Below are 25,744 nucleotides of genomic sequence, written 5' to 3' on the forward strand. Positions count from 1 at the left end.
GGGATTATTTTCCTCTGCTTGGCAGCTCTGTTGGATCAAGGCTTTAGGGCAAATGTATGAAATTATTGTTATTCATAGTTATATAATGCATGCATATGTATGTTTATATTTAAATGCATACACACATATTTTAGTTAGTATTCAATGTCAATAATTCACCTTTCTAAGCTGTGAGGTGTTCTCTAAGCAGACCACAATTTTGAGGATGTATGCCTGCTCACAAGCATACTGCAGGAACCAAAACTTCCTCAACTGCTGGAGCAAAAACTTCCAAAGGCAGCAGCACAGAAATGAGAGAATTTTGCAACTCATTTGCAGAATTGAGAACTTGGAGGCAAGTTGCTCTCACTGCAGCAAATTTTGGTGCCATTTGGGCTGGGTCAGGTGTTACACTTAGGACAAGGCTCTGCAGGTGCGTGATGTCTGCGGCCTGTGCAGCTGCTTTCTGCAGTGTCCCCACCTGTGCCTTGGCCACTCGTTGGCTCTGACCACCTCCCACCCAGCAGCTTCCCCTGTCCCAGCACATAGTGTTGCTCTCACAGAGAAGCTGTTTGCCTCCCTCTGACCAAGGCAGGACACATAGCCTTCATCTCTTCTAAGAGTTGCATCCTTTTGGTGGAAAAAAGTCTGCAATGCCCCTTCTGGTGCCAGCAAAGCAGCGTAGAGGTAACAACAACCACGTGTGGGTGCTGGGAGCAGAGTTGCAAAAGGGGCTAGCTTTTCTCTCTTCTTAATGATGATAACTGTGCTTTGGTCCATTTCTCGCAGTAAATATATTGCCCTAGTGTTCCTCATGCCTTTGCTTTGCTTTATGTTCCTTCTGGAGTAATGCAGTCCCAAAGGTTTTTGAAAGCTTGAGCCTGAGCTATCAATATCTGTGCTACACATAACCAGAGAAAGAAGGAGATGGATGGGAAAACCGGTTGTGCTGGCTCTCAGGTGTGGTTTTGTGAGCTCAGAGTAACTCAGGCTTCTGAGAGGGTTTCTCTGGCTTTATACCAGTATAACTAAGAATGCTGCATGATTTGCTGTGGTAAGGGGGATAGAAAGATGTGACTTGTTAAATGAGGCTACAGTACTTCTGTGGCTGTGTTTTATTCATTTGCTGTTAGCTTGCAATGATTCTTCTTTTGTGTGTGTTTTCTTTGTTTTCTCCCTGCAGCTTGTTTACTTGCCAACACTTGGGAATTTTGTTTTTACAAGGTGTTTATGGTGTTAGCTTTAAGGCATGTATTTAAGCATCTGAAACATGTTAGGTTTTTAAAGTTTGAGGTAAATACAATATTACTCTGCCATGTACAACATGTAAATATCTACACTATGAGCACTTTTAAGTATTCAGAGCTCAAGTCCCATTCATCCAAACAAATGTGTTACTTTCAGTATGAATAGATTAGGACTAAATATAAAATGGCTGCATAAATGAACATGGGGGTTTAAAAACTCCCTCCTCCCTAGGCAGCCACTTAAGGCTGATGTCCAGGTGGGTTGGTTCAAGTGCTGTGCTGTAGTGCATATTTGCAGGTTGCGGGACAAATTGGAGTCTCAAGAGGCTGACACTGAATTCTTTGCTCTGCCACAATCTGCTTTAATTCTCTGTGTGCCTCAGTTCAGCCAAAAGGACTTCACTGTTGCTGATGGAAGTTGAGATAAAGGCTCTAGAAACTGTGAAAACCTCGAATCGGAGGTACCAGGGCTGTCAGCGGAGGTGTGTGCAGTTCTGCTAATCGTCTGCCTGTAAAGCCCGCAGAGGAGAGGGAAGCTTTACACTGAATGAGCGTGACAGAGTCACGCAGGACTCTGTGCACCTCAGGGACCAAGTTTCAGAAAAGAGTTTCAGGTTTTTATCAGCAGTCTCTGCAGCTGAAATGCAAACAAAATTGTTTAAAGAGCTCCAACAGTGCCATACAGATGACTGTCCTGGGGAACAGGCTAGTTGTTAGACCATCACCAGTGTAAGCTTATTGACCACAAAGTTGTGTAGACAATAAGCACAGAAAATGGAAGTCTGAAACTGAAAAACCCTCTGGAAAGTGTCTTTGTGAACATGTAGGTTCTCAGAGGATGTTTGCCACCTCTCTATCGATCTGTTGATGTAAGTCACAATGACCGTCCTGCTTGTAAGAAAAAGGTTGCTTCCCTTGGAACTTGTATTTGATAAAGATTGTAATCATCGTTTCCTAACAGCGCCAAAAACCATACACAGCGTCTCCCCACACAGCAGGTCTGAAAGCCCTGGATGGGAGGGGTGTGTCCTCAGTTAATTGTTGCTGTCTGGATTATTAAAGTATTCGCTATGTGTCAAGCTTCACCTCACTTGCTGGTCTCAGCTTGCCTTCTAGGCAGAGTTTGATATAGGCAGGAACAGGGTGCTCAGCATTGTGGAGGAGACAGCAGCCTCCAGAAAGGTGTTTAGTACAAGGGGAGATGCTCAGCTGCAGCCCATTTTTCCAATTCAGCTCCTTACCAGGACGCTGCTGTATTTACAGCTGCTGTCCTTGTGAAGTGGTGGTTTTGTTCTGCTGAGAATTGCTCTGGTGAGCTCTTGCCTCTGGCTGCCCTCGGTGCTCTGCTCCGGCTCACGTCGTGGCTCCAGGAAGGCAAGAACCCAACTGCAAAACCATCCAGACTTCATTATTTATTAAAGCTGGGAAAAAAAAAAGATACCCAAGTCATAAATACATGGGTAACATCGCTTAATCCTGCAAAGGTAGTGCTCTTATCACAAAAGGTGTTCAAGCACAAATAAATTGTTTCTGGGCCCAGTAACACATCTACAAAGTTGACCAAAACTACCAGCAACATTAAGATGAAGATGCAGTGTTTTTAGAGCATGAAATAGTGTTGCCGAGGGTAGTCTTGAAATTGGCACTGTTATTCTGGGTACTAAGTATGCTTAACAGATACAGCAAGGCACAGACCATGCAACGTCACAAATGAAAGCCAAAAGTATGCACTGCCTGATAGTGATATGTTGCACGCGATGAGTTGAATGAATCTTTTGTATTGCAGTTGTGCATCTGATTGCATGCCCTGAGGGGTTGTTTTCCCAGCTCCTGTTAGGAAATGATTCATCCCCTTGAAACTGGGAGTTTGTATTCCCTTCTCTGGATGGCTGCACCAGTTGGTTTGCTTCTGTGCAAGCAAATCATTAAGATCACTGATATAAGAGTGGAGATTAGGATTACTCGAAACCAGGATGGTGTTCTTCTAAGATTAATGTACTGCCCTTGTAATGACTGTTTGCAGCAGACATATGTTAGTATATTGCCTTCCTGTTACAGGTACGGTAGTCGCCGTTTGATGGATTATTACCTGTCTACTGTATGCTGCAAAACAATGAGAAAGCTTGCGCAGATTTGAGTTTAATTGCTTCTCACACTGGTGGGTTTGTTTCCTTTTATTTCTAAGGGATAAGGGTCAGAAACCCATATGTAGGTAGGTTTAAAAACCTCTTGGGAGAAAAAAAATAATCTGCATCTCTTCTTTTAGATCACACTCTAATCCCTTTGCCTGTTATGATTACAGCAGACTTCAGAAGGTTTTCCACCAATTATAGTCTTATTTCTGGATACTATCTGTACAGCTTAGAAGGGTACTTCTTTGTCTTCCTCTGTCCCACAATACAGCAGCTGCACAGAAAACAGATGGCACAGAGTCAATCCAGTTGAAATTAATGGAGTCAGGCTATCCACACAAATCTTTGCAATGAAAAAGAAGAGAGAATTTCTTCTGTGAGTTGTGTACAAGATGTATGTTGTTTGTAAAGGAATTTAGTTCACAGAAGGACAAACTGTAACCAGTGAAGAGGAAAGCCTGCTTTTTAAAACAAAACTCAAATATCAGTATGTTGAGAGTGGTTTCACTGTCTTAACTACAGATAGGGTATTTACATTAAGGATGGAATAATATTTCTGCTCATACAAAGTTTTGCTTAAACAATAACTGCATGCAATGATACACCATGTAGCTCAGCTTTATATGCAGATTAGTAATGAATTTGCAACTGGACTTGTTTGAACCCCTGAATCTTTTTAAAAAAAAAAATCAAAATTGCATGAATAAGCATTTGTACATCGGTGTTTATAGTCTGTGTCCATAAAAACCCAGTTGCACATGGGAGCAGATTTACAAAGGTCTTCTGATGTCTACTGGGAGTTTCAAAACCACTTAAGCAATTAGGCTCTGAATACCTTTACGGCTGGTACAAATTAGGTGACTAACTTCTGCAGGTGCTTTTGCAAATCCCACTAGGCTCATATATGCATAAATAGGTGCCTAAACAATGTTTATATGTTTGCTCCATAGTCCCTAAACCTTTCGGTGACATATTTTGTTCCTTCCTCTGAGTAACCGAATTGTCTCCTTGTTGTGAGTAATCCACTTGTCAGGAGTTAATGCCATGTCTTGCAGCTGCTCTGTGCAGGTGGGGTCATGGCTGGTGTTGAGCCAAGCGAGCTCATTCTCCTTCTTCTGTTGCTGCTTCTTGGGAAGAGTCCAGGAAGGCACTGCATGTACAGAAGGAACAAGCGTGTTTGCTGCAGCACACCTGTGTTTGGCACCAGGGAATAGTAGCCCGAGTTTCTAGGAATGGTTTGTTAAATATGTGATCGTAGAGCGTGGTGGATGTGTGCTAGCCAGCTTGGTTAACGCTGTGTCAGGAGGAGTGCTGGGTGGATGTGTTAGAGACTCCTTAATGAAGGAATGTGTCACAATCTGGTTGTATTAAATATATCTGTGTTGAGGCTGGAGTCTTACACTGTTGTGATAAGACAAAATGACAAGTGTACTCTAAGCAACAATTTTACATATTTTCAACAATTGTAGTTTTTTTTATTCTTCACAATAATCAGACAGTTGGAAGAAGAAATGGCAAATAGGGTATGATGAGGATTTAAAAGCATTGCAAGAAGAATATCAGAAGATACTGATTAGCGATGAGATGTGGCAGGTTATGTATGAATAAAACAAGCTGCCTAGGATTACAGCAGAATCCTGTTGTCAAAGGTGTAAGCTCTTTACAAACAAAGCATCAGCAAGCCTAATGCAGACCTTGCTCCTGAAGTGATGGGGAGAAGCACCGGGGTTGCAAGCAGCCGTCAGACTCGTATTTTCTGCCTCTTTGACTGGGGTGACATTACATGGCATGTGGCCTTTATTTGTGTTATGTTTGGGCTTATGCACTGACATTCCTGTTTCTGCGAAAGGCATGTCTAGTTAAGTATTGCCATTTCATGTATAAGTGTCAGCTGGAGAGGAGGGAGGAAAAGAAACTTCCTAAAAGTGAGCCCATTAGCAGAAAACAGGAAACTACTATCAGCTAATACCAGGGTGAAGTCTTAAGATTGCCAGCCAAACCATCAGGTGTTTTACACATACGTTTTCCTGCATGAAACACTTTATTCTCCTCTACTTCAAGGCTCAAACAGCCTTTTGGGATTTATAGCATTTATTTAAAAACAGCAAACATTTTCATTATTTCCACACTGTTCAGGGACTATAATTTACTTAATGCTAGGAACAATCACATTTCTCAGGGACTTCTGTGAAATGTCACCTCTAAAGGATGGCTCCCTTGTTGGTAGAAGTGAAAGCCCCATTTGTAGTTTTCATTTTTATTTTGATTTAATTCTCAAACGATTCAACTTTCACACAATGCATGAGTGACTAAATTCATTTCACTTGTCAGAAGAGAAAAATTTTCATAATTGAAATCTAAAACAAGGATGGCCTTTTGCTTGCTGACCACGTACTCTACATCTGTTTTATTTCCTTCTTTTGTGGTTGGTTCCATTGGCTTTTGTTCTGGACATAGTCTGGGGCTGGGTATTTTCTTTCTTCCTGAGCTGTTATCAGTGGACAACCTTCAATAATTTGTCAGAGCTTTGGAAGAATACCAATAGAGGGGACAGATGTGCCTTGGATAAAAATCCTCCCTGTCCACATGAAGACAGCCCACTTTTGTTTATAAGGCTAGTGCACTGCGAGGTGATACCATGTGTAGGTCTCAAAGGTGGGATAATGTGCAGCTGTTCCCCAGTACTACCCTGGCATGAAAACCTGTGCAAATGTTTTTGTAATTCTACCTAAAACCAGAGTTTTTGTAGCAAGGTGGTCCTGATGTGTTTTGTTCCTCTTTGGTTGATCTCCACCAGTCCTGCAGGGGGCCTCTGCCATGCACATCTGTCCCCTAATTGAGCTATCAAGCCATTTTGCACAAGCCAGCAATCAGCTACTATATGGTAATAACTTCAACTTCTTTCCTGTGCTGTGGATGGTCACCAGGCAGAGAAAACGAAGGTGAAAAATCCTATTCCAACCAACCAGCTAGAGAGCAAAGACTAATTCAGTTGCTGTTTAAATTGGCCTAGGGTCCAGGGCTAGTGCAAGGCAGCAGACGAGTCTGGTGGGAGGAGCAGCAAAATGGTTGTGGTTCCACTACCTGCTTTGCCCATGGAAAGCAGAGCTTGTTGCCTTCCTTCTCCATGCAGGCAAATCTCTGGTGGGGAGGGTCTGTCATTTCAAAATGTACCTGGAAAAAGCATACTGAGCTCTTCTTCCAAAAGTTGGGCTGGTTTTCGTTAAGAATCTATGCACTATTATTCTCTAAACGTACTTGCCACTAAAACCTTATGCAAATAATTATTACAGCTAAGCCATGGTCATAATTTCCATTTCACTGAGGTCAGTAGTGCTACATTTTTAGGATTAGTTGCTAGTGGTATAAATGTCTTACATTCATCTTTGAGGGTGCTGGCTTTAAATTAAATATAGAGCTGGGATATGTGTATCTGCTTTAGGCTTGCTAGTTGCTAATGTGCTCCTTTTAATCAAAATCCATTACCTTTCATGTGGCACAAAGGATTAACCCTTAAGTGGCTCTGGGGACACCATTCAGTTAAAATAGCACTGATAAAGTCAGTGTTATGTAGCATTTATGCTTTCCTGTTGAAATAAATGGTCCCTGGGAAGTTCTGAACCGGGCAAGCCAACAAGCATAGCATTTCACAGGTTAATTATATTCAGTCTCTTCCAAATGTGGCTTTAAAAATATTACTTTTTTTTTTCCAGGCTGTTTGAAACTTTTCTTAATGCTGGATCTACCCTGTGTACTGCCTGGTAATGTTTTCCCTGCTGCCAGGTACATGTCTTTTAAAGACATTAAAACACAGATGATGGTGGGCTTATGTTAACATAAATTTATCTTACAGTTTTCCAAGATAGAAAAAAGTTTGAGAAAATCAAAAGTTTCAGTTGCTGCAGAAAGTGAAGGAGAAACCAGATCTAATTTTAAACTAGGTATAGTGCATACTGGAAAAGAATTGTACTTTTAATTAAGTTTGTCAGCAAGTTATGCACAGCTGAAGCTTAAGGAAATGTTATGGGAGTATGGAAATGTAGGTCTGCAGTAGGTAGTATTTTATCTGGGACATCTGAGAGGAGAAATGTGGTACGTGATCAACCGTTATGTAATGAACCTAGAGTTATCAAAACAATATCCACTGGTCTAATTAGAGAGTTCTCCCCACCAACCTTTCTTTACTAATAGCCATCAGTCTCTTTTTTTTAAATAAACTGCTGCGGTAACTCCAGTACTTCCAGGATGTAGAAAATGTGTTGTTTAGCACAAGTATAGTTGCAAATTTACCAGCAAACTTGGATTAATTTATATAACAGATTTATGATACTTGTGCTACTAAATTAGTTGCCTGGGACTACTAAATCCAAATTACCATCCAAGGAAGCCCTATGTGGTGACTGTTAGACTGATAGCCTCTCTGGTCATGAATTATATATGTCTGTTTGTCCTGGTGATTTCCCATGTGTTAGCAGGTTTTATTCTGTCTGTACCGAAATCAGACCTGGTATGAGCAGTCAGCTGGTGGCTTTGAAAGCCAAAGTGAAGTAGTATTGAAGTGCTTTCAGGACTCAAAACAGGCTGAGATTGGATTCAGTGAGCCTGGAGAGGAGGGGGGGGAACGATGAAACTACGGTGAATGATGGGTAATCCACTTAGTAATAATCTAAATATTTGAGTAAATATTGAAGAAGGAAATGAAACGCCCACTTTTGTACCTTCCTCAGCCTCAAAAGTTCCAGTCCTTCTTTACAAAGAAATCTCCCCATATAGCGGGCTGTGAGGTGGTCTGGGCAAAGGGCAGCTTCCGCCTTGGTTTCAGCAGCTGAGTGGCTGCTTGGCCCCCCTGACCTAAAAAGGTCACACTTTTACCTAGTTCTAGTTTAGGGATTATTATTTGTGTTCTGAACTTGAGCATGTTGTTTCTTTGTGCATGAACAAATGGGAACTTTTGTCTTGCTCCTGGTAAATCTGCTTAAGCATTGATTCCTCTCCATCAAAGAGAATTGAAGCAATTCTTTGTTCTGACAAGCATCTCCTTACCAATTTTTCAAGGAGTTTCCCTGCTTGCTCTTAAGATTACCCTCTTCCCTCAATATTTCTTTAATCATTATGCTTTCTCCCCTCCACAAAAGTTAGCGAACAGGGTCCTGTGTCCCATCCTGTCCTCCCCACCCACCCCCCCCTTTTCATATCCTATCAGCCAAGTAGACCTCTGGGATTGAGGTGGGTTGAGCTGTTCTCTGGACCACCTTCAGGACACAATTTCTGGGTGTTATTAACCCTGCTGGAGTGGGACAGGAGATGTGGCAGTCAGGTCTTGGTGCTCTCCCTTGCTGAGGCAGGGTTTCCATATCTGAAGACTTTGCTTTATTAATGTTGGGTCCTCATCGGGGAAACATGCAGATGTCCAACCTGAAAAGCAGTGAAATTCTAGTGTTCTTGCAACCAGAGGAGGTTTGGCAGAGTTTTTCCCAAGGAGTAGAATTTTATTTGAGATTTTTACTGTTGCTGACAATTAACAGAATCCTGAAATCTTCTTTTACTTGATCAGTCAGCTTGCAAACATTTATTTTCTGTGTACCATCCTCAATATGCCACAGGAGTCATTAACCTACATAAATTAACTGCATCCTCAAAACGTATAAACAAGCTAATTTTAAGCATCCTCTACATCTGTATGAAATGCATTTTGTGTGCTAAAACATTAAAATATGTAATGGTGAGAAGAATGGTGTTTAACATTGAGTGCTTTTAATCTTCAAAGAGTTTAACAAATATTAGTTGATTTAGTAATTTAATAAGTGATATTAACGTGCAAATGCAAGACTCACCGTATATTTTGATTTGGCTTCAGTGATTCAGGATTTTCATTTCTTTTCTCCAAATAATGTCAGTGTAAAGATTAATTATTTGAGCAGCTAAACTGGTTTGTACACTCACTTATGATTTCAACTCTGTGTCGCAAATGTTATTACAATAATAAAAAAAAAACTCAAAGTATTTCAAAATGAAGAGTTGTTTACTTTTTAATTTCTGGATTGGATGGTCAATAAATAAGATGGCTGATAAACAGTTGTTAGAGAAGTCCTGTGCTGGAGTGTTACACTAGCTGTCATGCTAAATTACATTTCCAAATGACACATCTTCCATTTGATGCTTATGGAACAAATTAGGCAGAAAAGCACTTCATATTCCTAAATACTTTTAGCCACTGGGCTTTTCAAGGTTAAATAGACAACATACATGATCTTTGAAGTAGCAAATGGTCCTACTAAAAATCCATTAATATGCACATTAGCAAAAATTTGACAGGACCTCATGGCAGTTCTTGGTGACAACTAACAAGGGATGTTTCACAGGACCAATCAGACTTCCATGAGGTTCACTTTGTTAATTATTTGTAACTTTGAGTGCAGTGATAAAAGCATCCTAATAGGCCATAGAAGCCTTTTTCTTTCCCCTGGCCTAATTAAGGACAAATTCATCTTTTTTGGCAAGACAGTACAGTGACATGTCTTCAAAAAGGTCCTTTTAACTTCCTTTTCTTTTCGCTCTGATTCACCTAATAATAATTATCAATGAAGAAGCAAGCCACTGATTGTGAAGAGTTGAATAACATTAGATGTCCAATCAATAAATATTATCTTTATTTGCAACAGCCAGCAAAAATGCAAGCATTGTGAGACTCTTAAATATCTAGCAAATGGATCGTGATCTGCCATAAACTGTCATTGGACTACTGGCCTCATTGGCCTACAGAAGCTTATGCTGGCAATGGGTTTGCCCACTGATTTTGTGGGCTGAGCATACAGTGAGTACTTCTGCATAATCACCTTTTAAAAAAAAAATTAGCTGTTTATGTAGAGCTTTGATGTTTGGTTTTGGCTTGAGGAAACACCTGAGCTGATGTGTTCTGGCTCCTAAATAGACTGGATGCTCACTACAGCTGAGGTTTTCTGTAAGCTTTGCTTCTGTTCAGAAAAGCACTTCAACATATGCTCAGGTTTAAACTTCAGGACGATGTTTCTGTCCTACAAAGCACTTAAGCAAATAAGTAAATTTCAGGATAACAGTAGCCTTGCAGTGAATAGATGCATGCCTTTAAAGAGGCAGGCTAATATTTTTGTTATTATTTCCTTTGGCTTCTAGTTGTAGATCACCTAACACTTCCATCATAACAGGAGCAATGCTGTTTCAACCTCTTGCAAGCTCCTTGAGGATTTATCCCATTACTGCCCTTCCCATGAGGTTTCACTGAAAAAAAGTAGTCTGGAGGTGGCTACCCATGTAGATCTGGAGTAGAACACAGTAATTTTGCAGATGTGAGTCATAAAGCTTTAATTTCCATCATGTGTTTGGCACTGGTGACTCCTGTCTGTCCTGAAGCAGTATGCAGTGGTTCATACTGGGGGTTCATACTGGATCAGAATGATCTACCTCTGAGCTGCTCATTCCGTAACCAGACTGGTGCTCAGGACACCATGGGATATCTTTCTTTTTTCTCCAGTTCTTTGTACAATGCTCCCATCCACCCTCCGGCATCCCTAGGTGAATATTTCCCATATGCATAGCAATTTCAGTCACTAAAATCTTCAGGGCATTTTGAACAATCTGAAAGTTGCTTTCGCTACCAGAAGTGTTAGTGCTACTCTTATCTTAACAAGCGCTTCGGATGTTTAGCAGCTCTGCTGCTGCCTGCTTCTCAGAGTCATTCTTCCTCTTTGCCATCTTAACAAGAAGGTGCTTCGTCATGTTTGCTCTGTGGCACCATCCCCTTAAGGATCTTCAATTGTGTACTTGACTGTCACATCACTCAGGAGAGAACAGGCTTTTTATTGTGCCTCTCGCAAGGCTTTCTGGGGCATCGTGTTACCCCACTTTATACATCAGTTTAGCCTCTGCTCTACCCTCATTAAATATTGCATGAGCACGTCTTCACTGAAGAACATAATGGCTCTTTTAAACTGTCGTTTCCTTCTCCTTCAGAATTACAGTTAAGTCTATTTGGGTTCTTGTCCGCTTACTTTGCCTGAATGCTGAAAGGTTTTCTTTTTTTCCTTCACATAGTCGCTATGGAGCATCATTAGAAATTTTAGTATTGTTTAAACTTGAAGGAAAAAAAAGAGATTCGTGATTGTGCTTCTGCACAACAGGCCACGACATTCTACGTAATCAGCCTCTTTCAATATGTACAAAAAATAATTTCCATTATGCCTTAAAAACAGCACCTCCTTGAATCAAACTGAGACAGTGAAATTACTATAAATGGAAATATGATATTAAATGTCTGGAAACCACCTTCACAGGTTATTCAGATATCAAAGAGATAAAAATAAGAGGAACAATATAGAGTATTGATGGGGAAATTATTAGTAATGGCTTAAAAATATAATCAACTCCAGACCTTGTCTTGAAATAGGACAGTGTCAGTACCTTACTTAGGTGTGAGTGGAGTGTGGATCTGTTGGGCACACAAAGGACTAGAAGTGCTGTTTTTGTGTTAGCTTCTGTCACCAACCTGCTGTCTGAGTTTAGCAGCCTTTTGGCTCTGCTTTCCCAGGGCACCAAGACAAGTTGCAGACCTCCACGTTCATGGGGATGATCATTTACAACCAAGCTACCATTTGCAAGTTTGCACCTTGGTTGCAAGCGTTCTCACGTAGCTGGCTGTACATGTGGCATACTTTACCGTTGCTTGTAAAAACCTCACAACCTTAAGTGTAATTTTTCCTGAAATGAGGAGCTGTTTCCACCCGCCCTGTTATTTTGATGGACAGCTGAGGCATTCATGGACTGTGGAGCACCCAAGAAGACTTTAGCAGAATAAGGAAACAAACCCCTGTTGCTGTCCCAGTGGTAAACCGCGTGAGCTGTTTTAGCAAAGGAAGAGAATCTTGGAGAGGAAAGTCTGCATCTGCTAAAAATGGCAGGTTGGTTGTTTGAGCCATCTTTTGTCACCCACCCACATAATCAGCTGGATTCCTTCTCTCTTTGAAGCTGGCTAATGTAGTTTATTGTATAAAACCCATTTACTCAGGCTATATGCGGGAGGAAGAAGGGTGAACTTCCCCATAATGCTCATGAAACACTTTGATATCTTAGCCTGGAAGGCACCATAGAAGTGCAATGGGTTATTATCAATGAATTAACTAAATGATTAATTTAGTTAAAAGCTAAATTATTTAATTATTCATTAAATTAGCCCCAGATGTGACAGCAGCAATGAGACAAGCACTCAGTCTGCAAAGCAATAACACAACTCACATTAAAAAGTTGTTTTCTCCATTATTTAATGAATTAAAGCTTTGGTTATAAACAAGTCATCCAACAGCCTTTTCGGTCATGGTACAACTGATGCCTCTCTGGTGCGTCGTTACAGATGATAGCAGCGTGAGATTGGAGACAAGATGAGGTCGTTCCTAATGAAGAAGAACTTAACCTTTTTGATAGTGGGATGTCTAAAACTAATTAATCCTATTCTTAGAAACTCTGAGGTGAATAAAGGCGTGTCATTTAACAGAAACTTCCCTCTAGAGAACAACTGTGGGCTTACCAGAACTGTAGAGGTTTTCCAGAACTTGAGCAAATTTTTTAACATCACACGTGTGTGAGAAAATGAAGCCAGATTCATTTCCGATGAGTGGCTTCACTGAAATCAAATACACCAAAAAGGAATTTTGGATTGCTTATTTTTCACCTGCACAACTAATATGACCTTTTAGCATGTCACTCCCCACCCAACCTGATCTATTTGAAAGGCAAAATGAGGATGGGATATTTTTTTACTGTTCTGGTTTTACTTCTCTGGAGTAAGAGAAGTTTTCAAAATGCTGGCATACCAAACGAATGCCTTCAATGCCTATATAGGTTGGATTACACAGTAGGTCCAGCAGCAACCAGTGGGACTGTAGAGTGTGCAAAACCTGTGACACCAAAATTCATTGAGGAATTTTCTATGAAATATGTTCATTTTTTATTTGCAATGGTTTAGGGATATTTCTGAACGAAGACACTCCACCAAAATTTAATGAGTACTTAATTGAACTAGCTTACCTACATCTTTGAGCCTCCCAAACACCTCTAGTCTGTCCTTAAACGCTGCTCTTTTTTCTCAGAGGCTGCACGGGCTGGCCCAGGTAGGTGTCCGATCTTGACCTGGGCAGTCAGAAATATTGAGACAGCCAGTCTGGACAGAGAAATATATCCTCACCTTCGGTAGCATCCAAGCTCCTTCCAATGCAGTGATTTTTTTTCTGCTTAGCCTTGCCTGCCTTTTCCTTTTTCATTCTCTTTTGCAGACACGTGAATGCTAGCAGACACTGCCGTTATCATCTTACAAGGCAGAAGTCAAGCTGCATTTGGGAAGAGCTGTTTAGCAAGTTTTGTGAACTCTTGCAATTTAGATTATCAATCAACCACTGGAGTCTTAGCCCTCGATTCAACAATGTCCCAGGCATACGATTAAATCTATCGTGCTAACTTGGCCTATTGAAGTCTGCTGGCAGGAACGAGGTTTAAGTTATGTATGTCCTTGAAGAATTAGACCTCTTATTCTCTTCTAGCACTTCAGATAGAATAGTTGGAAGCCAAATTTCTTGTCAGGTTCACTGTATCTCTCCACCTGCAGAACAGCTGTCTGCAAAAGGCCTTGTATTTTATGATTATTAATAATTCTAGCTTGTGCTACAAAAATATAAGAAACTTCAGCATTTTTTTCAGCTCAGTACTTAAATTCTTGAATTAGACTTTGAGACATCTTGTTTCACACATACTGCAGAGGCGGAGAGTGGAGACAAGTTGTCATGCATGAATGAAGATGCTGGGAATTAGATGAAAGAGATTTTCCCACCTCCTAATAAAAGTCAAAAATGACTCATCTGAAATAGAGGAGATTAACAGTGGCCAATAATGAGTACTGTTTTGCTGATGTTTGATGTTGGCTATTCTTATGAAAAATATGACCCAAGAAATCCACGTGAAATACCAGACAGCCAAAGAGACTTGATGAGAGCCACTTTTTTAGGCCAAAACTTTGATACAGAAGTCTCAGTGTTCTTCTCTTCCTCAGATCCACAATTCCACAATTCCTTAACTTTAAAAAAGTGTTCAAAAAGATTTTTCTCAGACTGTTCCTAAAACAAGACTTGACAGATTTCAGAACATCTATTTTGTAAAATAAGAAAGAAAAGTGGGCTCAGGTTAGTGGCCATTAACGTGTCAGCTAGATAAATCAGAAGGCTTCTACTAAGGATTTTAATAATAATAATAAAAATTCCACTTGGGACAATGAAAAGTGGAAAATAATCACCAGTAGGCTTTTATTTCCCCCAGGTTCCAGGGGGGAACTATGAAAATGTTAATTCACAGAGGCACTTAAAAAGGCATTGCCTAAATTTATCTATTTTGGCTGACAAAAACTTACTTTAAACTAATTTACACTATCCATCATGAAGTATCACTTCAAATGAAAAGATTTAGATTTTAACATAGGACCATAAACTCCCAAGGACTTTTGGACAGTGAACAATGAGTTCAACCATCCTATTGAGAAGCTGGTGTGATCTGCAGTCTCCAGAGGACGCTTATCTCACTAGTTATTGCTGCAGGGAGGTCTTGTAATACCAGTGGGTTTGATAAAGTACAGATCTCAAATGGTGGTAACAGGAGTTGACTTGGGACCAGGAAGCAGACAGATTCTGTAAAGGTTTTATTAGTGTCTTGTGGTAGAAAACAAGTTGTCCCTCTTCCCTTTTAAGAGGGAAGAGGCCACAAGGTTTGTATTTCAGTGGCCATAGCAGGGTAGGTCTTACGGCTTATTCAGGTAGAATTTGTCAGTGAAACTCCACTGAAGGAAGCAATGAGCTTCCTACCTAACCTGCTTCCTAAACCATTGTTGTCCTGTAGATCAAGAGGAGAGTACCAGTAGCAGGGTGTTCTCTTCCCCTCTTCTGCAGAAGATTTACGATGTGATGAAGAATTCCAGTTCTGATGCCTTTTAAATAGGATTCCTGCAAAAGAGTTGCAGAACATTTTCACTGTGAATCCCCATTCAGCTCATCTTACAATTGAGCTGCTTTACAAATGGGGAAAGACATCCCCAACTTCATTTGAAGTTGGGAATTTTCAGACTTGTAGGCTTTGGTCTCTCTAATGGAGAGAGTTAAAAGATGACATAATCATATATTAACGACAATAAGCTACTTACTGTCTCTGTGACACTGGAACTTGGCTCTGGGGAGGCAGTCAAAGCATCATCTCTTTGAAGGGGCAAAGGTGAGGCATTGCACTGGTGTTTTTATGAATATTTCATAGCTTTGAGCAGTAACTTGTCTATTCCCATTGCAGATGCCTGCTTACACTTTAAACAAAACAGAGTGTACCTATAAGCAGATGTACATTTGTTTAAATTTTCCTTTGTACATCAGTAAATTTGCTGAAATTGCGTGGGCAGAATGTGAAAATAATGTGCGGTGTAGAGGAAGAAGGGCAGAGATGAGATCTCAAGGGTTTAAGAGCAATTTTTGCATGCTCCCCACAGAAGATAGGAAACCACACAAAGAACTAAATTTAAAAAAAAAAAAAAAAAACTCATACGCAGTCCATGCCTTGCACCTGGGCTATGCTGGCTGCATCAGTGGGACTGATCTTGCAATGCCCTGCTGCAGGATGCACAGCTCCCACACGATGCTGGAGGAGAAGAGCTGTCCTCATGTGCTGTCTGTGATACACAAGCAGCTTTGATTCAACACGTCAAAATCAATGGTAGTGTGTGTGCCTGTAACAGCAATTGCCCTTTCTGTGACTCTTGCTGTTTCATTTACTCAGCAGTTTCAAGGCCAGACTGTTTCTTTGGAAGATATCACTGGGGAAAAAAAAAATCCCAAGTCTTTTTCAATGGCATTTTACTTCTCATATACTGGTGTTAACCTCTAGCAGAGTTCCCAGAATTATCACTGATAGCGGCCTATGGATCAACTTTAAATTTTGTTCCCTGGCATTTCCTGGACTTTTTCTACAGTATCAAGTGGTGGTGGCTTTGCAGTAAAAGTGAAAATTGCTTGTGGTTTTTTAGTATTAAGATAATGACAACTTTCAGCAAAATTTTTATTTCACAAACTTTCACAGCCAATGACCTCCAAAAGTAACAATATCCCAGCATATTATTCTATGTGCTTGTACTGCAAGAGGAACGTAGGTAGCTCTGAGGAGAAGCATCTAAATGCCGTGTGTAGTAATTTGACACACAACTGCCATTAGCAATAATGGGAATTGTATGTCTGATGATCCATCACACAACAAAGAAAATTCAGCCCTGGGGGTTTGCTCTGCAGTGTTCAAAAGTGCAACACAGAATATAGAGACAAGACTAAGAGGTTTGTTTCTCATCTCATGCCCATAAAGAGACGCGAAGGACATTTTTTTTTTAAGAAAAATCCAAATCCCTTCTTTTTTTAATTGATAGCATAAAGTAAGGCATTTATAAGCTTGACTATTTAAGCACACACTTTGAACCCAGCTGCTTGTAGCTGGGTGATTAAGGACCCTTCTTGCTCTCAACCTCAGGACTAGACACTTAAAGGGTCAAGAGCTCTGCTTGCTGGCTTGCTTCCCTCTTGAAATAAGCAGGCAAAGCTGTGTAAATGGCATGAAGGCCCAGAAGAGCTTTGGCTGTGCTTGTCTCCCTGGTTTTATTTGAAGAGCTACCTCAGCATTGGAGTTGATCTTAAAATTAAAACTAAAACACAGTTTTTATTGAAGTTTATCCAGCTATTTTTAATTATTCATTTATTAAAATCACAAAAGTATAAATTTTCTGCGATAATTTTGATGTTTTGGTTTATTTTCATGGATTTCTCTTAAAGAATAAGTTTCCTAGTCCAATCTAAGAAAGACCTATCTTGTAAAATTTGTCACATATACATTGGAGAGGCATAAACGGAGAGGCAGCAAATTCCTCAAGAGAGATGACTCCAATGGGAAAACAAGGCAGTGCCAAGTGAATGAGGACAAAATCTGGGCCAAAATGATTCATTAGACTGCTAAAGCCAGCTGGGACACTAGATCAACTTCTCTGGCTTCCCATGTAGCATAGGATGTAGAAGTGTATATCATTCTTGCCTATTGACCCAAGAGGACATTGCATAGTGAAAACTTTTTCCTCAGTTCCTCATTCTTATTTAAGGCATTTCCCCAGAAAAGACAAATTCAGGGCAAAAAGGTCAGCCTCTTCACTCCAGGCTCTGTCTGTCCATGTCAGCAACAAGATTATTTCATCCTCCTTATGAGCAATCAGTGATGGAAATCAAGAATAAGTACAGCGTAAGTGTTGGACCCTAGCTTTCAGTCTTGTCTCTCTCACAATAACATGAGCTGAAATGAGTTAAATTTGTAGGAGTCTGCTTAAAAAATGGTGAATTGGTGATCTGGGAACCTTGTTTGACCTAAAATTCCTTTGCTATTTGTAAATGTGAAAAGAGACAAAAGGGGAGAAGAAAAGAGGAGAAATCAATGTGAGAGTTGGATCCAAAGTGGAGTCTGCAGATCTGACACACAAAGATGCTTTTGAGTTGGAAATGGGGCACATCTGATATCAAGGTTTGAGGGAGTTAAAAGTGACACATAGGAGATAAGTATTACCTTTGTTTCATGCTACCTATTTCACCTTTCCTGAAGTTTTTTCCCTTCCAGCTTTCTTCTCTCCTCTTGCGACTACCTGCAGAAATAAGTTACGTGAAAGATGAGCTGAAGAACTGTTCTTAGGTATGAAGTTTCTTACAGTTTGCTGTAGCTCCTCACCATGGCCATCTGAAGGCATCTGTGTAGTGTGACATTTCAAAAGGAATAGAAGAGCAGCCATGGGATGCTGGCAGAAGAGATTTGGCTTGTTAAAGCTCCTTCTCTTGCCTTCCCCTCCCCCCAGAGAGTAGAAATGTCTTCCAAAGTGGGAAGAATTGTGCTTGTTGCATTTAAGAACAGTGGAAAAAGCATTAAAAATGCATGATCTGGTTCAGCACTAATGGTTTTGGTTGGATTAGAAGCAAAGTATGGACAAAGTAGCCTAATAGCTTTTTTCAGCTGCAGTTTTCATGGTCCTAAAAATACATTTCATGTAAATAATTCACTGCCCTGTATTCACAGTCAGTTCCCATCTCTCCCTCTTATAGCACACACCTGTACCTTTTTAATAAGTGAGGTTAGCTAAGTCATTGTACCTCCAACTCATCTTTATTTTTTATATTTTTTGTGATCCAAGAAAGTCCTTTCAAAAAGATCTTGCTTAATCTTTTAGTTATGCATGTCCCACTGTTTTATAGCCACACCAGACAATGGAAGGATAGATATTTTTAGTATAAATGCAGAATCCTGTGCTCAGCGATACACCTAATGTGAAGATGCAATGATGGAGGCTACATGCAAGTAACACAATTACAGGCTCTGCAATGAAGTACTCATTTGTCTGTACAAGTTCCTCACTTTCATACACAGTGGCACATGTGCAATATAATACACCATACTTTATGCTCTAGCTAGGAAAAATAGAGTTCAGATGTTAAAATATGAAATCTGCATTTTTTTTACTTTCTGTGCCACTTTCTGATTGACAGCTCCTCAGGAAAGTGTTTCTCTGGGCTGTGTTTGTTTGTATTTTCCAGATAGAAGTGTATACTGTATCTCTTAAGACCTTGTATTGTCTGTCACTTCCATTTTACTCAATCATGTACCTGTCGCTTTTGCTAAAACATGACTCTCATTTTTATGTGGGCTGTTTTTCTCTCTTCCAACATGCCTTGAAAGTTAGCTTTTCTGAAATCATAGACTGCATCTCCAGAACCAGGCTTAAATCTGCTCCAGCAATCAACTGCAGGTGCAATTTTGTGAGTACAACCAATTGCAGGAGGAAATTATAGAACTTAAAGATCAAGCATCTCCCTGATTTGTAAGCACAAATAGAAAGTATAAATGAAGTCGATGGGAACTGTAAGTGCACAAAGCTTTTCAGTGTAAGGCTGTTGTTTTCACCCACAAATTAGATGATAAGAAATCAAATCCTACTATTCGCACTGTCAGTTGATTGCAGGATTGATGCAGGAGCCTGAGATTGTCCCTCTAAAAATGTGACCCCTCAAGTTGCTTGTGCTTTTTCTAATAAATTTGTCAAGATTTGTCATGCACTGTTGGATAACGTCTGATTTGGATGGTATTCAGTGGATGGTATCGCTTGCTTCAGATTTAAAAATAATAATTGAAAAATGGGGAAACATAAGGATGTGGGGATACAAAGAAGCTGCTATAAGGGAGGGACGTTTTTATAGGGTTCAGCCCTATGTACGCTGTTATGCTGTGGAAAATCTCAGTTATGAGAGTAAGATCACAGGTTCTGGGATGAGAACTGGGCAAGAAATATACCCTGTACAACTCACTTTCCTTTCCTTAGGTGGTAGGTATTGTTTCTTGGGCAAAGCCTCTCTCCTGTTACATTTCTGTACATGTAGATGCCCCATCTATGTGTGGCCAGGTGGCAACAGAAATCATAGTGGATACAAACTGTAAGTCATTGCACAACCTCTGTGCCTTCTCCTGTATGTTTCTTTAAAAAAATAAAAATAAAACGTAAAATGACTTGTATAGTCCTGCTGTTGGGTTATAGGTTAAGCTCAAACCCAGTCATATGTCTTGTACCACTAGAGCCTCTTACACTTTGGACTAAAACGTAATCATTTACTACTGGCTATCCAGAATTTTATATCCATATATCTCGGGGGTTTCCTAATATACACTTAGTAGTTTGAACTCGACCATAATTACACCCTTATTATCTTCATAAGCTTTACTTATCTCATTATCAACTCCTTCCTATGTTGGAGGTCAGTAGCATATCCCTTTTATTAGCCATTTAATCTTTTTATCCAGTAGCTCTATTCTCTTTGATTCATTTACTATATTTCTCTGAGGCTAATATTTCTGACATTTCAGACTAACCTCTCCCCTTGGCTTTTACTGTGTCCAAAGTAATCTGTACCCCTATAGATTTTGAGTTCATTACTGTCCACTTTAGGAGTCCTGGAGGTCGCCATTAAAATCTTTATGGTTTTGCCTTTAAAGCCATGCGCTGTCACATCACTGCAGTTTGCTGGTGCTGCCTGTTCCTAGCGCAGGACATAACTGGGGAAGACTATCATAATACTGTTTGCAAAGAGATGGGCAAAATGCCATGGTGATGACAATAAATAAAAGGAATCCATTCCCATTACAGTAGCAAAACTACTCTGAAATTGCCATTTTTATAAAACAATATTTTTGCTCACTTATTTCACCTATATTTGCTGTTGTGTACCATTTTTTTTAGAAATAGCATTTATTGATTTTACTTTCGCTTTGAGATATAATTAACGTTTTGGAGGCTTAGGTTTCTTATTCCCTTTCCATCATGTTGTCATTAGCACGTGATCCCTTTCAACAAGAGTTCTTCATGTTTCTGACCAGGTTTGTCTCTGCAAATTTGAATTTCTGTGGGGGAAAGGGAGTACGTTTCTGACAAATCTTTCAACTGCTTTCCTGAAGAAATTATTTCTTGCTTGCTAACTTTTCTTAATGACCCTCTTTGGATTTAAAGAAAACTATTTTTTTTAACAAGGTGACACTTAAGCATTTTGAATGTACTCCAGCTCTTGGCAGTCTTAAGCGTACAGCTGAATGCATGCTAAGTCTAGCAAGGATAATTACACCAGCTGTGACCTTTTTGAACAAGTATTTGGACCAAAGCAGATTTCAGTCACTTCTGATTGACTTAGAGCTTACTTGAATTTGCATTCTATAAACTTCAAATATCACCTTCCAGGTACCATGGTTAAACTCTGCAGGGTGTGTGTATGCTATCAGAGGTGTTATCATCTGATATTTGTTCCTCTTTATGATGTGTGGTGACTCTGGGGAAGTTTTACAGCAGACTGGACTGCGTGTTCATTGCAGCTTTGGGCTCGTGTGGCCGTGACAGGCTGTGAAAAGTGTCCCAGAGGTGAGCACTCAGTTCCTGCCCTTGGGCTGGGGAGGGATGGAGTCAACATGTGGCACTTCAGCAGTGCAGCAATTCTCCATTTAATGCCTTGCGCTATGTGACTCAGCTCTTAGGGGAATAAAGGAAAGAGAAAAACGAATACAGACTAATAATTACTGGCTTTGGCATGGATTTTCAAATATATATATTGAAAAAGTATAAAGTAAAGTATAAAAGTATATAAATATATATAAGTATAAAGTATTCAAATATATATATTGAAAAGCTCTCACTTCTCTTTAGAAAATCGGAATGTCATTGGTTTGCTGAGATTCTCCTGTAATCTGGAGTAGAATTTTAAATTTTCTTAATGTTGCTCTTATATTTTTTTTCCATCTGTAGTGTTACATTTAACCTCCATTTATTATTAGAGGACAGATGTTTAAGGTAGCTTGTATGATGCAGGACATCATCATGTTTAACAAAATTTTCATGTCTGTTTTAGGGTATATACCCCTGAGCCTGCCTGCTGAATAGTAGGGTTGGTTAATGCAGCTTTATTTCTAATTACATCCATTGAGTGATCAGCGCAGACTTCTCAGAGAGTGCATGTGAATAATTTTTAGTTATTTATTTAGGAGTAGCTCCTGTTTTCTTATAATTGTTATGCTTGCATGAGGTATAGGTGTATTCTATTATTTTCACCTTTTAGAATTCCTAGCTTGCACTGGATAACCTTTTTGGCTTCTGTGCCATGGGGCGGACAGAGCTGGCAGCATTCCTTTGCCTGGATTGGTTGTTTTCCACCAGACAATTTCACTGTTGACCAAACAATATGCTCATTTAGATCAGAAAGGCACTTTTATTGTGAAAACTAAATAACTGTCATAGTGGAGACGCATAACTTCAGGCTGCTGCAGAGATTCTGGCTGTCAAAGGGGCTCTGTAGGCTCTTAGTAGCCTTTCTGGAAGGGTATGGGTAAGCCCAGGAGGCAGTGTCCAGCGCTGTTGCTTTTGCATGGAATAGAGACAGGTTATGCAAGAATCAGTGTCTTGCAAAAGAAGCTCATCGGGGCAGCACTGTGGCTGGGTAAGCCATATCCAAGAGGATTAAAGAGGTGAAACCTCTACCAGCTCTCTGATTATCTGCCATTGGTTAAGACAAGGATGGTACATTCAAGGTAATATAGTCCCATCTCTAACACCTATGTCTAACTGGGACTGGGCAAGCAAGCTGGTTCCCTTCAGAAGTCCTTTTTTGGGCCATCCATGATAGGCAGACTCTCTTGCAATATCAGCACAGCTCAGTTACATCAGGAGGTAGTGGAGCCCACTAGGAGCAAATTTATAGAGTAAAGCACTTGCTGCTCAGGACCTGCCATCCACACAGTACTAATTTCAAGGGATTTTGCTCCCAGTTAGCTCTAATTTGTCCATGTTGACTGCCTGCCTGTTAGCGCTGGGAGTACACCGTGTGCCTCTGGATCACATCATCCAGCATTGTTTCAGCCCAGCGTTTACATCCTCAGGGCTGCTCCATGATGTGAACCAAACCCCAGTGGGGACAATCGAGAGGTGCAGTTCAACAGTGCACTGCTGATCTGCCATAAAACACTAGCGCAGAGGTACCCTCTCTGTTTTGTAGTGGAAGCAAAGCATTGAAAGTGCTTTTAAAAGAACCTACAGCCTATACGCATCCATCTCATCTGAACCCTTCTCTTTGTCTCTGATTAGTCACTTGTGTTCAGATCCAGCCTATCAAATACTGGGGCCTCCTGTATGTTGTTAAGCTTTGCTGATGTTTTTCTGCTTTTCCTGACTGTGAGCTTGGCCAGAGCTGGTTCTGCTGCTCGGCAAGGGCTCATCGTGGAGTCTTCCATCCAATTACCCAGAGCTTGTCTCCTAACAGCCCTTAAGTGGTTGCTGAAGGATGGTTCATCTTAAATCATTTTCTGTTGGCTCTTTGCTCTGCACCAGTCTCTTGTTTGTTTAAACCAATATAGCCACATATAAAACACTGACAACACATGCTCAATGTACTGGTAATAGAGTGCATCCTTTCAACAGCTTGTCCTCTTCAACAATCCTTATTTTTGTGTGCTGCTGTTTCTGGTGATATCTTGCAGATAGGGATTTTGCTCACAGGGAGACATTAGGCTGAGCGTTCCTGTAAATCCCACCCTAACTATGCATTTGGCATAATCATGTTATTTTAAAAGAAGGTAAAAGCAAATAGATGGGATGTAATATCCCATTAGCTAATAATGCATGCTCCACTGAGCTGGATTCATTTTCCACACAGGTTATACACAGTGTTGTAGGCATTTTGGCCAAGTTCTTCCCTGGTGCTACTGTTTTAACACAGCAATGTGCTGTACTCGATCCAGTCTGCGGAGGTGGGACAAGAAGATGTGGCAATTCCCAGATGTGTGAACCCTGCAGCAGCTGTCCCACTGCAGGTGGTTTGACCCAGCAACACCACGTGTGAAATAACCACATGTTAAAGGCTCTGAGCAAAACTGCTTTTTGCTTTTGAGCAAAACAAATGCCCAGCATGAAACAAATTGCTTCAGGAACATGGATGCAGACAGGTTTGCACCTAGGAGACTGCAGCACAAAGGCCAAATACATCATTGATTCAGAGGGTCTGGAAGCAAAGGAGAATGTTTGGTTTTTTTTCCTTCTTCCCTGTTAGCAGCAATTTCAGCATCTGTACTGAGTCATGAGTGTGACCAATGTGTGGAGTGTTTTGGGGTCTCCCTCTATGGGAAAATAGAAGACAGCACCAGCTCAGAGCCCCTGGGTGCTGCGTTGCCTCTCCCTCCCACACAATGGGAGCCCAGCCCCTCTGAGGACCTGGGACACCAAGCCTTTCTGTCACCTGCCATCTAGACATCTCAGATGATCACACAAATATAGGTGGGCTAATAATATCTTCCTCTCTTTCGTCTTTGAGGGGAATAGACATACTCATGGAGCATTCTGCTCATGCAAGGGAAATTAGAAGAGTGGGGGGAAGATCCAGGTTGGCTGTCACTCCTATGTATTTGATGCTATTCCCTTATTGACAGTGTCATATGGGCCCCATCCAGGTATTATCACTAGAAGGGCTTTGGCTGTGGTGGGAGAGTTTTCTAGATATTAGTGTTATCAATAGAATATCCTGAAAAACTCTCTTGAAAATGTATCTTCAAACCATGGAGTGTTGTTTTGTGTTTTTTTCTTGGATAAAACCCAGGGCTCATTCTTCTAAGCTATAAATTCTTCAGTGCAAGGATTTTTTTCTTTTATATCTAAAATGTACCTTGTGCCACTGAATGCTCAGTCCAAACCAAGTAATATTTTACCATACAAAAGCATCATTTACGTTCGATCAAGATTCCTTTTATTCTCTCTCAGAAAATTCAGATATCTGAAAACCAGACTGGGGTACATCACACAGTGCTGATGGTCTGAAGGCTGCTGGCCCAGCCCAGCCAGAGCCCAGTGCTCTGCCCCCGACATCCCACCTACCAACACGTCATGTTCCCTGAGTGACACAAAGGTGCTGTGGAGTCAGTCCATATCAGTTAGATGTTAGCTGCAGAATATGACCAGTGTGAAAAATCAAGGCAAAATCATGCAGAAAAACATCCAGTGAGGAAAAAAAGGACAGCGAGGAAATCTCTAAGGTACAAGTCCTGATGATCTTTTGAATTCCTGCAGTCTGCATGGTATTAAGGATCATTAAAATGAAAACACTCTGCCATTACAGCCAGGAAAGGAATCTATACCGCTTTTATGATAATACTACGAAGCTACATAGAAGTTCATGAAATATGGATGTGCTTATATGCAACATGCTCTAACTTAAATTTGTAATGCTAAGTAAAGTAACTATCTGCAAAACACACATTCGTTCAAAACAGTCAAGTGGTGAAGTCTTAATTTGATTTACCACAGGTTAGCACTGTATTATTTTCCTGTAGTTGTGGCATTTTTCTCTTGTTCTGCACAAAGTCTTGATAGATTGGAGGTCACTGAGTCTCAGTCCTGGGTTATCCTCTGTTTCTCCCTTTTCTTAACAGCTATCTTTTGTGTTAGGTTTCTGTTTAAATCTTGAATTCTCTACTTTAGAAGCTGCAGCTAAGTTATACATGCATATTCTATATTTGAACATGCAGATTACGTGAGATTATTGCTCTGATTATTTTATATACTCATATTTTTACATTTTAAAAATTTTGCATGCTCAGACAACAACAACCACAGGTACAACCCTGTTTAAATACACAGAAAATTAATTTCCATTGCAAAGAGTTTACAAAATAAGGCTACACATTTAGCTTTGCACACAGTAGACTTCAGTGAAACTCCTTCCAACATGTGAACTTCAGCATGCCTATAAA

At 40.4% G+C, this 25,744-nt stretch overlaps 1 long non-coding RNA gene across 1 annotated transcript; it reads left to right on the top strand.

Moving 5' to 3' along the window:
• Positions 1-531: 531 nt before the first annotated feature.
• Positions 532-23,897, top strand: LOC121076823. The gene is made up of 3 exons (XR_005823736.1): positions 532-666; positions 21,201-21,377; positions 23,659-23,897. It is a non-coding gene; the product is annotated as an uncharacterized LOC121076823 (long non-coding RNA).
• Positions 23,898-25,744: the final 1,847 nt, after the last annotated feature.

The sequence above is a fragment of the Cygnus olor genome, chromosome 12 (genome assembly GCF_009769625.2).
Source record: "Cygnus olor isolate bCygOlo1 chromosome 12, bCygOlo1.pri.v2, whole genome shotgun sequence".
Classification (NCBI taxonomy): Eukaryota; Metazoa; Chordata; class Aves; order Anseriformes; family Anatidae; genus Cygnus; species Cygnus olor.